At 39.2% G+C, this 15,613-nt stretch overlaps 1 protein-coding gene and 1 long non-coding RNA gene across 3 annotated transcripts in view; one reads left to right on the top strand and one right to left on the bottom strand.

The window, feature by feature from the left end:
- Positions 1–176: 176 nt before the first annotated feature.
- LOC117501182 lies at positions 177–15,457 on the bottom strand. The gene is made up of 3 exons (XR_004557956.1): positions 15,440–15,457; positions 5,409–5,411; positions 177–444 (listed from the first exon to the last, which is right to left on the bottom strand). It is a non-coding gene; the product is annotated as an uncharacterized LOC117501182 (long non-coding RNA).
- The window catches only part of loxl3b (lysyl oxidase-like 3b), an 84,384-nt gene continuing 77,036 nt past the window's right edge, over positions 8,266–15,613 (top strand). The window contains exon 1 of one of the 2 annotated variants that reach the window (XM_034160023.1): positions 8,266–8,535. The gene's annotated coding sequence lies outside the window, so the exon portion shown is untranslated. The remainder of the gene's footprint in view (positions 8,536–15,613) is intronic. The other variant, XM_034160024.1, reaches the window with a different exon arrangement.

Raw genomic sequence — 15,613 nt, 5'->3', positions numbered from 1 at the left:
TATGTGCTGAGGTTGTGCCATGTAAATCACAAAAAATGAGTGGACATACCCCAAATGGACTTAAATTGTGCACCCTGCAGTGCACTGTAGGATGTAAAGCTGTGGCCCTGGATGTTGTTTGTCATTTGAAGCTTGGATTTAATGAGTATTTTCAACCATCATAATGGCATCACTTCATATTGCTGCAGGTTGTTGTTAATTGTTATATGACCTTTACTTTAAAGGAGACATTGATAAGTATATGAAAGGTGGTGATTAATAGTTAGGTATTTCTGCCTCTGTGTATGGTACACAGTATTGTACTGTCAGAGAACCTGTCCCACTTGTGATTGCAACACTTGAAAAATTTAGATGCTTCATTGTTCTCCTGCACGGCCTGTTTTTATTTTTATTTTTTGACTACAGCGATGTGATTCATCCCTCCAATGGAGGCTTTTTGAAATCCTGTAGATAGATGATGGTGGTTTGAATGTTATGGGATTTTTGAAAGACACTTTTAGAATGATGGAACTTGAAAATATTGAAACGTGCATCTCATATGTATGTATGTCTGTAAATTAATGGGCTGGTGGCTCTGATTGCTTTTTGTTACCATGAATTATTAATATGCATGTTTCCAGCCTCATATTTGTTCAGTAACCCTCACAAAGGGTTACAGGGACCAGTTATAGTTAAAATGTTTGCACATCCAACAGATAAAATCCAGTGGAAACCATTTTGCCAATTCTCAGTTATTAATCATACATCTAGCAAGTTAGTAATTTTGGATAAAGTGCCTGTCAAGTTTTCAAATAATAAATTAGGAAGAAGCCTGCCCTCTATTGGTGGGATGTATATTGCAAAGAAACTTAGTACTTTTTTTGTTTTTGATTTTTGTTCAGTGAGTCCAATTAAATACCATCTTTGTCTTTTTGACTGTCTTTATTCATGAAGATTAATTAAATTTGGCAATTCATCTTAATTTAGTCCACTGTACCTGTCCTTTACATAAATAAAACAGTAATTAAGAAGTGCACATTGATTTTTTTTTTCATTAGCTAATTTTGCAGAAGAGTGCTTTCTTATAGCCTTTAATCACTGACAGTTTTTCTAGGCTCTATAGTTACCAAGTTAAAGTGTTTGGCAGAGGTATACACTTGCTGAGTGTTGTAGTTTGTTTATTTATAGCTAAAAATGCCCACATTAATATGCTGTTTCATATGGTTTGTTCAAAGTTTTCTACACCCTGTAGTTGCAGAGTTGTATTTTCCTTGGCAGGACTATGCACTCTGAGTGTTGGAGTTTATAGCCTGAAACCACTTGAGGCTGGCTCCAGAAGGCAGCAGATTCTCATAAAAGCTCATGTTAAAATGTCCATCTTTAAAGCCAAAAATGGTTTTGGTCTGTATAGCTAGTTTCAGGGATTAATCTACACAACAGATTTCTGCCAAAAGTCAGCATTCACGCTGATTCTGCCCTTACGTAAAATCAAGGCTGGATGCAAAATATAAAATTTACTGCTTTCAAAACTTTAAAAAAATAATTTTTAGAATGTCTTGTTTTTTTCACCTGGCAGTGAGTTTACATGTCCTTTCTGCAGGGGGGCTCTGTGTTTAAGTGTCTCGGTGCGGTGACATTACAAACATTTAAACATTTCCTTTGTTTGAAAAGGCGCATGAAATAAAATGCGCTCATATGTGCTGCACTATATATGAGATATAAGATGCTGCTCCTCAGTGTTTCTTAGTTGCCCTCTAAAGTATTGGAACACTTGGTATTTCACACATTTTAATTTGTTTATTCCATTTCAGATATTTTTTTTTCTAAAATTATCTTCCTTAACTCAAACTGAAAGCAAATCTCTACAACTTGATATAAATTAATTAAAAATATAAAATCTAGCTTCCAGATGAAGTGGTGTAGAGGAGGATTTTCTTAAAAAGAAGACCTGAAAGTTCAGCTACAATTTGACAGAAAGTACATCTGAGATGAAAGCCTAGATTTGATGTTTTGGTGAAAGAAACTTTTATATTTCTTCATAGTTGACGTAAATAAAGTCCAAGACATATTCAATGACTTGGAAATGTTCATGTTTCCTTCCCCTGACTTGTCTAAAGAAAATTGGTAATAAAACTGTTTATTATTTACAGGTTTTATCAAGTTTGAGATTTGCTTTCAGTTTGAGTTTGAAGAAGATAATTTTAGAAATTTTTATTTTTTTGTATTTCTTGTATTTAAAATTGCATAAACAAATTAAAATGTGTGAAATTACAAGTGTTCCAATACTTTTGGAGGGCACAGTATCCTAACCTTATGATGAGTGCAAAATGAGTGGTATTATTACTGTTTTGTTTAAGAATGTTTAATTTTCAGTGTTGCTGCACTTTGTGTCAAATCATAGTCATATCATATACAGTAGTGTTCAGAATAATAGTAGTGCTATGTGACTAAAAAGATTAATCCAGGTTTTGAGTATATTTCTTATTGTTACATGGGAAACAAGGTACCAATAGATTGTCACAAATCCAACAAGACCAAGCATTCATGATATGCACACTCGTAAGGCTATGAAATTGGGCTATTAGTAAAAAAAAGTAGAAAAGGGGATGTTCACAATAATAGTAGTGCAGCATTCAGTCAGTGAGTTCGTCAGTTTTGTGGAACAAACAGGTGTGAATCAGGTGTCCCCTATTTAAGGATGAAGCCAGCACCTGTTGAACATGCTTTTCTCTTTGAAAGCCTGAGGAAAATGAGACGTTCAAGACACTGTTCGGAAGAACAGCGTAGTTTGATTAAAAAGTTGATTGGAGAGGCGAAAACATACACACAGGTGCAAAAAATTATAGGCTGTTCATCTACAATGATCTCCAATGCTTTAAAATGGACCAAAAAAAAAAAAAAACCAGACGTATGGAAGAAAATGGAAAACAACCATCAAAATGGATAGAAGAATAACCAGAATGGCAAAGGATCACCCATTGATCAGTTCCAGGATGATCAAAGACAGTCTGGAGTTACCTGTAAGTGCTGTGACAGTTAGAAGACGCCTGCGTGAAGCTAATTTATTTGCAAGAATCCCCCGCAAAGTCCCTCTGTTAAATAAAAGACATGCAGAAGAGGTTACAATTTGCCAAAGAACACATCAACTGGCCTAAAGAGAAATGGAGGAATATTTTGTGGACTGATGAGAGTAGAATTGTTCTTTTTGGGTCCAAGGGCCACAGACAGTTTGTGAGATGACCCCAAACTCTGAATTCAAGCCACAGTTCACAGTGAAGACAGTGAAGCATGGTGCAAGCATCATGATATGGGCATGTTTGTCCTACTATGGTGTTGGGCCTATATATCGCATACCAGGTATCATGGATCAGTTTGTATATGTCAAAATACTTGAAGAGGTCATGTTGCCTTATGCTGAAGAGAACATGCCCTTGAAATGGGTGTTTCAACAAGACAATGACCCCAAGCACACTAGTAAAGGAGCAAAATCTTGCTTCCAAACCAACAAAATTAATGCCTCGCAGATGTGAAGAAATTGTGAAAAACCGGTTATACGAGGTCTGTCCATAAAGTATAGGTCCTTTTAATTTTTTTCAAAAACTATGGATTTCATTCATATGTTTTAACGTCAGACATGCTTGAACCCTCGTGCGCATGCGTGAGTTTTTCCACGCCTGTCGGTGACGTCATTCGCCTGTGTGCACTCCTTGTGGGAGGAGTCGTCCAGCCCCTCGTCGGAATTCCTTTGTCTGAGAAGTTGCTGAGAGACTGGCGCTGTGCTTCATCAAAATTTTTTCTAAACCTGTGAGACACATCGAAGTGGACACGGTTCGAAAAATTAAGCTGGTTTTCAGTGAAAATTTTAACGTCTGATGAGAGATTTTGAGGTGATACTGTCGCTTTAAGGACTTCCCACGGTGCGAGACGTCACGCAGCGCTCTCAGGTGTCATCATCAGCCTGTTTCAAGCTGAAAACCTCCACATTTCAGGCTCTATTGATCCAGGATGTCGTGAGAGAACAGAGAAGTTTCAGAAGAAGTCGGTTTCAGCATTTTATCCGGATATTCCACTGTTAAAGGAGATTTTTTTAATGAAAGATGTGCGGGCGGATTGCAGCGTCGGCTCGCAGCCGCCGCGACGCTCCGCCACAGGAAAAACACCTCTGTTGGAAGCCTTAAGGACAAGTTGGAACATGTCCAGCTGTTAAACAATTTCTCAGATACTCCACTGAAAGCCATCAAAAGCCGCCTGGATTTTACAAATGGTTATCAACACGGAGGTGTTTTTCCTGTGCCGCCGCACCGCGCCGGCTGCGTCCCGACGCGCGGACCCATCCGCACGTCTTTCATTAAAAAAATCTCCTTTAACAGTGGAATATCCGGATAAAATGCTGAAACCGACTTCTTCTGAAACGTCTCTGTTCTCTCATGATGTCCTGGATCAATAGAGCCTGAAATGTGGAGGTTTTCAGCTTGAAACAGGCTGATGATGGCGCCTGAGAGCGCTGCGCGACGTCTCGCACCGTGGGAAGTCCTTAAAGCGACAGAATCACCTCAAAATCTCTCATCAGATGTTAAAATTTTCACTGAAAACCAGCTTAATTTTTCGAACCGTGTCCACTTCGATGTGTCTCACAGGTTTAGAAAAAATTTTGATCAAACAAAGCGCCAGTCTCTCAGCAACTTCTCAGACAAAAGAATTCCGACGAGGGGCTGGACGACTCCTCCCACAAGGAGTGCTCACAGGCGAATGACGTCACTGACAGGCGTGGAAAAACTCACGCATGCGCACGAGGGTTCAAGCATGTCTGACGTAAAAACATGAATGAAATCCATATAGTTTTTGAAAAAAATTAAAAGGACCTATACTTTATGGACAGACCTCGTACAACTAAATACTAGTTTAGTGATTCACAGGATTGCTAAAAAAAAAAAAGCAGTTTGAACATAATAGTTTTGAGTTTGTAGCGTCAACAGCAGAGGCTACTAATATTGTGAACACCCCCTTTTCTACTTTTTTACTAATAGCCCACTTTCATAGCCTTAAGAGTGTGCATATCATGAATGCTTGGTCTTGTTGGATTTGTGAGAATCTACTGAATCTACTGGTACCTTGTTTCCCATGTAACAATAAAATATACTCAAAACCTGGAATAATCTTTTTAGTCACATAGCACTACTATTATTCTGAACACTACTCTATCACATTGATATGAAAATTCAGTAAGGTATATCTTCTATTATACATTCCAAAACTAAGGTGGATCTCCACTAGTGTTTACTAAGGTATACCTAAATATCTTTAAAAAAAAGAGAGAGAGGGAGAGAGACAGTAGAGCCACTTAGGTGCCTGGTCTTGAGAACCAGGGATGGTAGGTTGAAAAGGATTTTTTTTTTTTTTTTTTTTAATTCCATGGGAACTCTCCCTACCCACTTAAGCGGCTCAAGAATATGGACAGCATGTGTATAAGTGCCATTTCCATGACAATTTATTGAGATATGATCATTTGGCCATTTTGTACAGGCCTACTGTCAACTAGCTGAAAACACTGAATATTAATTTACATCTACATTTTAAAAAATGCTTAAAGTGGCAGGGGGTTAAGAGGGCTGTAATTAGGGGGGGTCAGCTAAAAAGCAAAAAAAGAAAAATGCTTAAAAAGGCTGGGGGGGCAGAAGCTGAAAGGTTTTAGTCATGCTCATGCTTCCAAAGAACCATTTTACTGAAAAAAAGTCTGAAGGACCTAAACGAACATAGATGGCGAGGAGCTTTTTCAGTCATGTGAGGGGCAAATAAAGAAAAATGCTTAAAAAGGCGGGGGGTCTTGGGGGAGCTAATGCTCCCCTGAAGCATTTACTCAAAATAAAGTCTGAAGGACCTAAAAGACATGATGAGATGCTGACGAGCGATCACTTGTTCATGTCCGCGGCATATGCAATCTCATAATTATTTTGAAAGTTAATATTTTGACTTAATATCTGGTCATTTTGATTTTGAAAGTCTATGTTTTGATGATTATGATTAAGAAACTTTGACTTTCCCTCTTTAATATCAATTATTTAGTTGACATTTGATTTGATTTAGCATCTGATAATTATGTCTCATGCAGTCAAAATTTGCATTTTATTCTCACAATTACCGAGGAAGTCGGTATTTTAATTTTATTATCTGATAATTGTGACTCTTAAAATTATTTTTTAATCTCATAATTAGCCTATATTAACATTTTAATTTCATAATTTCTTAGAAAGTTAACATTTTGATTTATGCTCAACATAAATATAAACACACAATAAAAGGCCACTCTGAAAGGTGCAGTTTTGTTTTATTGGGGGGGATACCAGTCAGTATCTGGTGTGACCACCGTTTGCCTCAGTGCAACACATCTCCTTTGCATAGAGTTGATCAGGTTGTCAATTGTGGCCTGTGGAATGTTGGTCCACTCCTCTTCAATGGCTGTGCGAAGTTGCTGGATATTGGCAGGAACTGGTACACGCTGTCATATACGGCGGTCCAGAGCATCCCAAACATGCTCAATGGGTGACATGTCCGGTGAGTATGCCGGCCATGCAAGAACTGGGACATTTTCAGCTTCCAAGAATTGTGTACAGATCCTTGCAACATGGGGCCGTGCATTATCCTGCTGCAACATGAGGTGATGTTCTTGGATGTATGGCACAACAATGGGCCTCAGGATCTCGTCACGGTATCTCTGTGCATTCAAAGTGCCATCAATAAAATTCACCTGTGTTCTTTGTCCATAACAGACGCCTGCCCATACCATAACCCCACCGCCACCATGGGCCACTTGATCCACAACATTGACATCAGAAAACCGCTCACCCACACGACGCCACACATGCTGTCTGCCATCTGCCTTGAACAGTGTGAACCGGGATTCATCCATGAAGAGAACACCTCTCCAACGTGCCAAACACCAGCGAATGTGAGCATTTGCCCACTCAAGTCGGTTACGACGACGAACTGGAGTCAGGTCGAGACCCCGATGAGGACGACGAGCATGAAGATGAGCTTCCCTGAGACGGTTTCTGACAGTTTGTGCAGAAATTCTTTGGTTATGCAAACTTATTGTTCCAGGAGCTGTCCGAGTGGCTGGTCTCAGACGATCTTGGAGGTGAACATGCTGGATGTGGAGGTCCTGGGCTGGTGTGGTTACACGTGGTCTGCTGTTGTGAGGCTGGTTGGATGTACTGCCAAATTCTCTGAAACGCCTTTGGAGATGGCTTATGGTAGAGAAATGAACATTCAATACACGAGCAACAGCTCTGGTTGACATTCCTGCTGTCAGCATGCCAACTGCACGCTCCCTCAAATCTTGCGACATCTGTGGCATTGTGCTGTGTGATAAAACTGCACCTTTCAGAGTGGCCTTTTATTGTGGGCAGTCTAAGGCACACCTGTGCACTAATCATGGTGTCTAATCAGCATCTTGATATGGCACACCTGTGAGGTGGGATGGATTATCTCAGCAAAGGAGAAGTGCTCACTATCACAGATTTAGACTGGTTTGTGAACAATATTTGAGGGAAATGGTGATATTGTGTATGTGGAAAATGTTTTAGATCTTTGAGTTCATCTCATACAAAATGGGAGCAAAACCAAAAGTGTTGCGTTTATATTTTTGTTGAGTGTAGTATGTGATAATTCTGACTCTTGAAATCACAATGATTGCTTTTTAATCTTGTAATTGGTCAACATTTTTGACATTTTAATCCCATAATTACTTAGTTGACATTTTGATTTAGCATCTGATAATTACATCTCATGCAGTCAATTACCAATAAAGCTGTTTTCATTTTATCAACTCATAATTGTTACTCTTAAAATCAAAGTTATTACTTTTAATCTAATAATTAGTCCACATTATTGCCATTTTAATCTCATAATTTCTTTGAAAGTTGACAGTTTGATTTAGTATCTGATAATTACCACTTAAAATTTTTGATCTCATAATTAGTCAATATTTTTGACATTTTCATCTCATAATTACTTAGAAAGTTGACCTTTTGATTTAGTATATGATATTTACGACTCTTAAAATCACAATTATTACTTTTTAATCTCATAATCAGTCCACCTTTTTGACTTTTTTAATCTCATGATTACTAGAAAGTTGGCATTTTGACTTGGGTTCTCAACTGTATTTTATAAAGTCTTTAAACCTCTTGGTTTCGACCTCCTCGGTACTATTTATCATTCTTAATTGTCAGTTTAATGGTCTTCCATGAGATTCTGTGAGAGGGATCCATGAAAGTTAGTGTGTTTCAGGGAAAGAAGCCAGCCTTCTTCACTCCTCCTCCATCTCCTCCTCAGAGAAGGAGCTGTACAGCTGGCAATTCACACAAACACACAAGCTTTGAAAGCTGCAATTGGTGGACTACTATCTCGTGGTTTGTCTTCATGGAGGTGATGAATTAGCCCAGATTTAGCACTGGTTTTGTCTTGGAGTTGAGTTCATGACCTCAGCGAAGTTAAAAAAGCAGCTCCTTTCTCTCCACTGGAACCATTTTAACCTCCTCATCCCACCACTATAAGGTAAGACGAGTCACTTAAATGTTTGACTTAAATTATGCTTCAACTTGAAAAGGTAATCATTTAAGTGACGTCATTCTGATCCACAGTCAGCCGGTTATAACGTCATAGAGTTTAAATGTATCATATAGTTAAAAATCTTAGGCATGAGAAATTATAAAATCATAAAACAAGTATGATGTTAAAATAATAAAAAGCTTCTCAATGTCAGTTTACAATAAGTAGTGTTAAACTCAAAAATAAAGTGTTAATATTTCTATAAATGTTAATTATTAAACCTATCTTTATTTGGTGGAAAAGGCTGTAAACCTGAAAAAAAAAGTATTTAGTACCCTACTTCTTAACTAAAAAACAAACAAAAAACATTTAAAAAACACACACAGAACACTAGGGTGCTTAAAGTGACAACAGTGTGCAAAATCAGTTTGTTAATGTACATTTTACAGTTAAGTGTGGGCTTGAATGCTATTATAATGTAGAAATTTTCCTACTATAAGCTGATTTAAGACTAAAGTGGCTTGTTTGATCTGTCTGCGACATATGTAATAGAAATCCATTGATGGACTCAGTCTGAGAGATACATTAGGTGAATTGAGCAGTACATGTGACACGTGACAGCAAAGACAAAAGGTGAATAATGGTCAGTCACAGCTTCTTTCTGTTGAACCCTTAGAGTGCTGCTCATTTGTGTCCTGATCAGCTTTTCATTATATTTGTATTAAATCATATTTTTATGCAGTATTCTAGGCAAAATATGTATTTCACATTCAGAAAGATGATTGTTCTGAACATTTTGATATGAATCACATTGGCATTATATGAAAAGGAAATACTTTAATCATACCTTATGGTATGATAAAACCCAGAAAATACCTTTCAGACACAAAGGGTGAAAGTGACGTACAAAAAGAATGGGTATATTGGAGCTTTGCCTGCAGACCTTAATGTTTATTTTTAAGCTACCTGGCAACGTACACAGAAAATCTTTTTGCTTCAGGTACAGTCTGGTTACAACAGACTGGATGCAGCAGAGATGAAAAAAATGTGTGGAATGTCCCAACAGGAAACAGAACGTGTTCCTAAAGCCCAACCGTGACCTGGAACAGGAGCTCTTTCACATGTGCAGAGCTTTTCCATGGGGTGCAGAAAAATGCATGTTGCTTTGTCTCATGCTCGCAGCATTTAACAAAACATTAACATGAACCAGAAAAGTGAAAAAGAAAAAACTGTCCTGATTTGTTGAATTGTCACTTTGAATGTCTGGAAGTTGATGCATCCAGTGCACATCTAATCTGTTTCCCTTCATCCTTGTGATGTGGCTCTGTTGCATTTTCACTAAGTTCCTTGAGGTCAGCAGGCACAAAAACATTTTCTGTTGCCCAAGAAGCTGTGTACGTAGAAAGCCTGGTACTGATTTAGCAGACAGATTTAGTGTGTGGTGGTGGTGGGAACATGTGGAGGATAAGCGTTTGCTCAGTATGCCAAAGTTAAAAGCTGTGTGGACGAGCTGCTCTTTCCACAAATCCTAATATATAGTAAGCACATTGGAATGGAGAGACATTGCTGCAGTGAGGGGAGAACTTTGGAGGGGGGATGGAAGCAATGAAAGTTCCTCATGAAGCAAGAAGAGACACTCAGAGAGCACAACACTCACGTGCCTTATGATTAAAACTGAGTCCTGCAGATAATTCTTTTGTGACTCAGGGACATTTCAGAATAAATGGTTCTGTGGAGTTTGTTCTGTCAAAATTTGATCCACTGATGAAGTCCTTATCTAACAGACGACCCTTCCACCATGTTTGATACATATTCTCAACGTTGGCGCCACGTCACTTCCGGCGAAGTGGCCAACCTGAAGATGAGAATTTGTACTTTGACTTAAATCTCTGTTTGAGGTGCGGCTCCATCCAGAAGTGGGAGTGTGTGTCTTCTTCTGCAGGCCTCCCGTCCTGGACTCACAAAAATTTCTTGTACATGTGCTGGTCATATAATTAAGATATAATAAAAACGTTGATTTATTTCAGTAATTCCATTGTGAAACTTGTATATTATATTCATTCATTACACACAGACTGGTATATTTCAAATGTTTGTTTATTTTAATTTTGATGATTATAACTGACAACTAATGAAAATCCCAAATTCAGTATCTCAGAAAATTAGAATATTACTTAAGACCAAAATAAAAAAGAATTCTTAGAAATGTTGGCCAACTGAAAAGTAAGAACATGAAAAGTATGATCATGTACAGCACTCAATACGTAGTTGGGGCTCCTTTTGCCTGAATTAGATAGATAGATAGATACTTTGTCAGTTTAAAACTGAAATTCATTTTGCATCCCTGGGAGGCTCGTTTAAAAACATAGAGTGAGTGACCACCCAGACACCCTATGATGATCACACCACCAATAAATACACCACATACACAAATACATACACATGGTGTTCACACTAAATAAATACACAAGTGCAGATCCCCAAGACAAATAGGGCAGACAACATAACAACATAGACAACAATGAATACCACTGGGTTAATATTAGACTGGATTTATAGTTGGTTCAAAAGCAGGATTGACTGATATACATACAAAACACTGTTTAAATCTGATACGTTTGAAAGAGGGAACTCTGAAACATCTGCCTGAAGGCATAAGTTGGTATTCTGTATGTAAGATGTGAGGAGCCAGCAGAAATTTTCCTGGCTAATCTAAGCATACTTTTGTCATGGGCTTCCTGAAAAGCTCGATCCACAGGTAGCCCAATGATTTTTGAACAGATTTCAATTTGGTTGTGTAGTTTTGCTTTGTCTTTAACTCATAGGCTACTCAACCAAGCTGTACTGCAATAGAGCATAACACTCTGAATCACTGATGTAAAAAACAAAAAATTTATTTGGCTGCTGGCTCCAAAAGATTTTAGTCTCCGAAGAAAATAAATGTGCTGCTGTATCTTTTTACAGATATACTCTATGTGAGATGTCCATGACAGATTTTCATCAATCATGACACCTAAATATTTGCAGACTTGAACTTGGTTAATGTCTGCATTATGAATCTTTACTGGGGGTAGATGGCAGTTTGGTTTACCAAATATGATTTCCTCAGTCTTCACAGTATTAATAATAAGAACGTTTTTAATCACACCACTCAACTAGCCAATTCACCTTGTCTTGATACAATGTTGGATCATCATGATCTGTGAAGAGGGTCAGTAAGGTGGAATCATCTGAATATTTTAAAAGAATCTGGTATGACACACTGGTAGTACAGTCTGAAGTATATAAGGTAAACAACAGAGGGGAGCTAATACAGCCCTGGGGTGCTCCAACATTAGTTGAATTTGGAGTAGATAGTGTATTGTTTACCTTAACTAGCTGAACCCTGTTTGTAAGAAAAGAAAAGTACCAATAAATTATATAGGGATTAATCTGTAACTGAATCATTTTTGCTAAAAGTAAGTCTGGTTGAATAGTGTTAAACACAGATGAGAAATCAAGAATCTGCCTTTGAATGTCTCCTCTAGACAGTGCCTATGGGCCTGTTTAACTTCCCTAAGTTTGTCTCTCACCTCCTTCTCTAGTTGTTTACATTTGATGGTGTCTTTATTTTTAAAAGCCATTTTCTTTGAGTTTATGATTCTCTTAATGTCCTTAGACACAAACCTTTTGTTGTTTGGGTAGATTTTTATTCTTTTCGTGGGAATAACTAATAACTAATAATTACTGCAGCAATGCGGTGTGGCATGGAGTCGATCAGTCTGTGGCACTGCTCAGGTGGTATGAGAGCCCAGGTTGCTCTGATAGTGGCCTTTAGCTCTTCTGCATTGTTGGGTCTGATGTGTCACATATTCCTCTTCACAGTACCCCATAGATTTTCTATGGGCTTAAGGTCAGGCGTGTTTGCTGGCCAATTAAGAACAAGGATACCACGGACCTTAAACCAGGTACTGGTGGCTTTGGCACTGTGTGCAGGTTCCAAGTCCTGTTGGAAAATGAAATCTGCATCTCCATAAAGTTGGTCAACAGCAGGAAGCATGAAGTGCTCTACAACATCCTGGTAGACGGCTGCATCGACCTTCGACCTCAGAAATCACAGTGGACCAACACCAGCAGATGACATGGCACCCCAAACCATCACTGACTGTGGAAACTTTACACTGGACCTCAAGCAAAGTGGATTCTGTGCCTCTCCTCTCTTCCTCCAGACTCTGGGACCTTGATTTCCAAAGGAAATGCAAAATTTACTTTCATCAGAGAACATAACTTTGGACCACTCAGCAGCAGTCCAGTCCTTTTTGTCTTTAACCCAGGCAAGATGTCAAGTCAGCAGTCTTCCCCATGATTGTGTAGCCTACAGAACTAGACTGAGAGACCAGTTAAAGGCCTTTGCAGGTGTTTTGAGTTAATTAGCTGATTAGAGTGTGACACCAAGTGTCTTCAATATTGAACCTTTTTACAATATTCTAATTTTCTGAGATACTGAATTTGGGGTTTTCATTAGTTGTCAGTTATAATCATCAAAATTAAAAGAAATGTTGTTGTCCATTCGGCTGCTCCCGTTTTGTGTTCGGGGTCGCCACAGCAGATACAGCCAGATCCGCACAGGTAGTTGGCACGTTTTACGCTGGATGCCCTTCCTGACGCAACTCCAGTTTTACCTGGAGAAACACACACAGGTGCTGTTGTTCCAAAGAGGTCTCCCATCCAAGTACTAACCAGATCCCACACTGCTGAGCTTCTGAGATCTGACGGGATCAGACTTACACAGAGCAGTTCGGCTGCAAAAATTAAAAGAAATAAACACTTGAACTACAACCCCTGGCAATAATTATGGAATCACCGGCCTCGTAGGATGTTCATTCAGTTGACATGACACAAAACTAAAGTCATTTTGTATCACTTCCTGTTCCGGAGCACAGCGGTGTTTTTCTGTATCTGTTAGCTGTTTAATCTGCGCAGTTAGATTGATCTAGTTATCTAGATTATGATTTGTTTCCCAGTGTAATCTTTACGTGCCTTAACTAAAGCACTCCTTCTGCTGAATCACCTCTAAATTATTTACACATTATTCACTTTGCGTGTTTTTAGGAATCCGCTAGCTTAGCGTAGCTACTAGCTCTTAGCCGATTTAGCATGGCGGCTTCTCCTGTCTCTCCCGCACTTTTCTGCTCTGGGTGTGAAATGTTTAGTTATTCCTCGGCCTCCTTTAGCAGTAACGGTACTTGTAATAAGTGTAGCTTATTCGTAGCTTTGGAGGCCAGGCTGGGCGAATTGGAGACTCAGCTCCGCACCGTGGAAAATTCTACAGCTAGCCAGGCCCCTGTAGTCGGTGCGGACCAAGGTAGCTTAGCCGCCGTTAGTTACCCTCTGGCAGATCCCGAGCAGCCGGGAAAGCAGGCTGACTGGGTGACTGTGAGGAGGAAGCGTAGCCCTAAACAGAAGCCCTGTGTACACCGCCAACCCGTTCACATCTCTAACCGTTTTTCCCCACTCGACGACACACCCGCCGAGGATCAAACTCTGGTTATTGGCGACTCTGTTTTGCGAAATGTGAAGTTAGCGACACCAGCAACCATAGTCAGTTGTCTTCCGGGGGCCAGAGCAGGCGACACTGAAGGAAATTTGAAACTGCTGGCTAAGGCTAAGCGTAAATTTGGTAAGATTGTAATTCACGTCGGCAGTAATGACACCCGGTTACGCCAATCGGAGGTCACTAAAATTAACATTAAATCGGTGTGTAACTTTGCAAAAACAATGTCGGACTCTGTAGTTTTCTCTGGCCCCTCCCCAATCAGACCGGGAGTGACATGTTTAGCCGCATGTTCTCCTTGAATTGCTGGCTGTCTGAGTGGTGTCCAAAAAATGAGGTGGGCTTCATAGATAATTGGCAAAGCTTCTGGGGAAAACCTGGTCTTGTTAGGAGAGACGGCATCCATCCCACTTTGGATGGAGCAGCTCTCATTTCTAGAAATCTGGCCAATTTTCTTAAATCCTCCAAACCGTGACTATCCAGGGTTGGGACCAGGAAGCAGAGTTGTAGTCTTACCACCTCTCTGCAGCTTCTCTCCCCCCTGCCATCCCCTCATTACCCCATCCCCGTAGAGACGGTGCCTGCTCCCAGACTACCAATAACCAGCAAAAATCTATTTAAGCATAAAAATTCAAAAAGAAAAAATAATATAGCACCTTCAACTGCACCACAGACTAAAACAGTTAAATGTGGTCTATTAAACATTAGGTCTCTCTCTTCTAAGTCCCTGTTGGTAAATGATATAATAATTGATCAACATATTGATTTATTCTGCCTTACAGAAACCTGGTTACAGCAGGATGAATATGTTAGTTTAAATGAGTCAACACCCCTGAGTCACACTAACTGTCAGAATGCTCGTAGCACGGGCCGGGGCGGAGGATTAGCAGCAATCTTCCTTTCCAGCTTATTAATTAATCAAAAACCCAGACAGAGCTTTAATTCATTTGAAAGCTTGACTCTTAGTCTTGTCCATCCAAATTGGAAGTCCCAAAAACCAGTTTTATTTGTTATTATCTATCGTCCACCTGGTCGTTACTGTGAGTTTCTCTGTGAATTTTCAGACCTTTTGTCTGACTTAGTGCTTAGCTCAGATAAGATAATTATAGTGGGCGATTTTAACATCCACACAGATGCTGAGAATGACAGCCTCAACACTGCATTTAATCTATTATTAGACTCTATTGGCTTTGCTCAAAAAGTAAATGAGTCCACCCACCACTTTAATCATATCTTAGATCTTGTTCTGACTTATGGTATGGAAATAGAAGACTTAACAGTATTCCCTGAAAACTCCCTTCTGTCTGATCATTTCTTAATAACATTTACATTTACTCTGATGGACTACCCAGCAGTGGGGAATAAGTTTCATTACACTAGAAGTCTTTCAGAAAGCGCTGTAACTAGGTTTAAGGATATGATTCCTTCTTTATGTTCTCTAATGCCATATACCAACACAGTGCAGAGTAGCTACCTAAACTCTGTAAGTGAGATAGAGTATCTCGTCAATAGTTTACATCCTCATTGAAGACAACTTTGGATGCTGTAGCT

This window comes from Thalassophryne amazonica, chromosome 19, assembly GCF_902500255.1.
Source record: "Thalassophryne amazonica chromosome 19, fThaAma1.1, whole genome shotgun sequence".
Classification (NCBI taxonomy): domain Eukaryota; kingdom Metazoa; phylum Chordata; class Actinopteri; order Batrachoidiformes; family Batrachoididae; genus Thalassophryne; species Thalassophryne amazonica.
The sequence above is the reverse complement of the archived record's forward strand: the minus strand, read 5'-3'. Positions and strand labels throughout refer to the sequence as shown.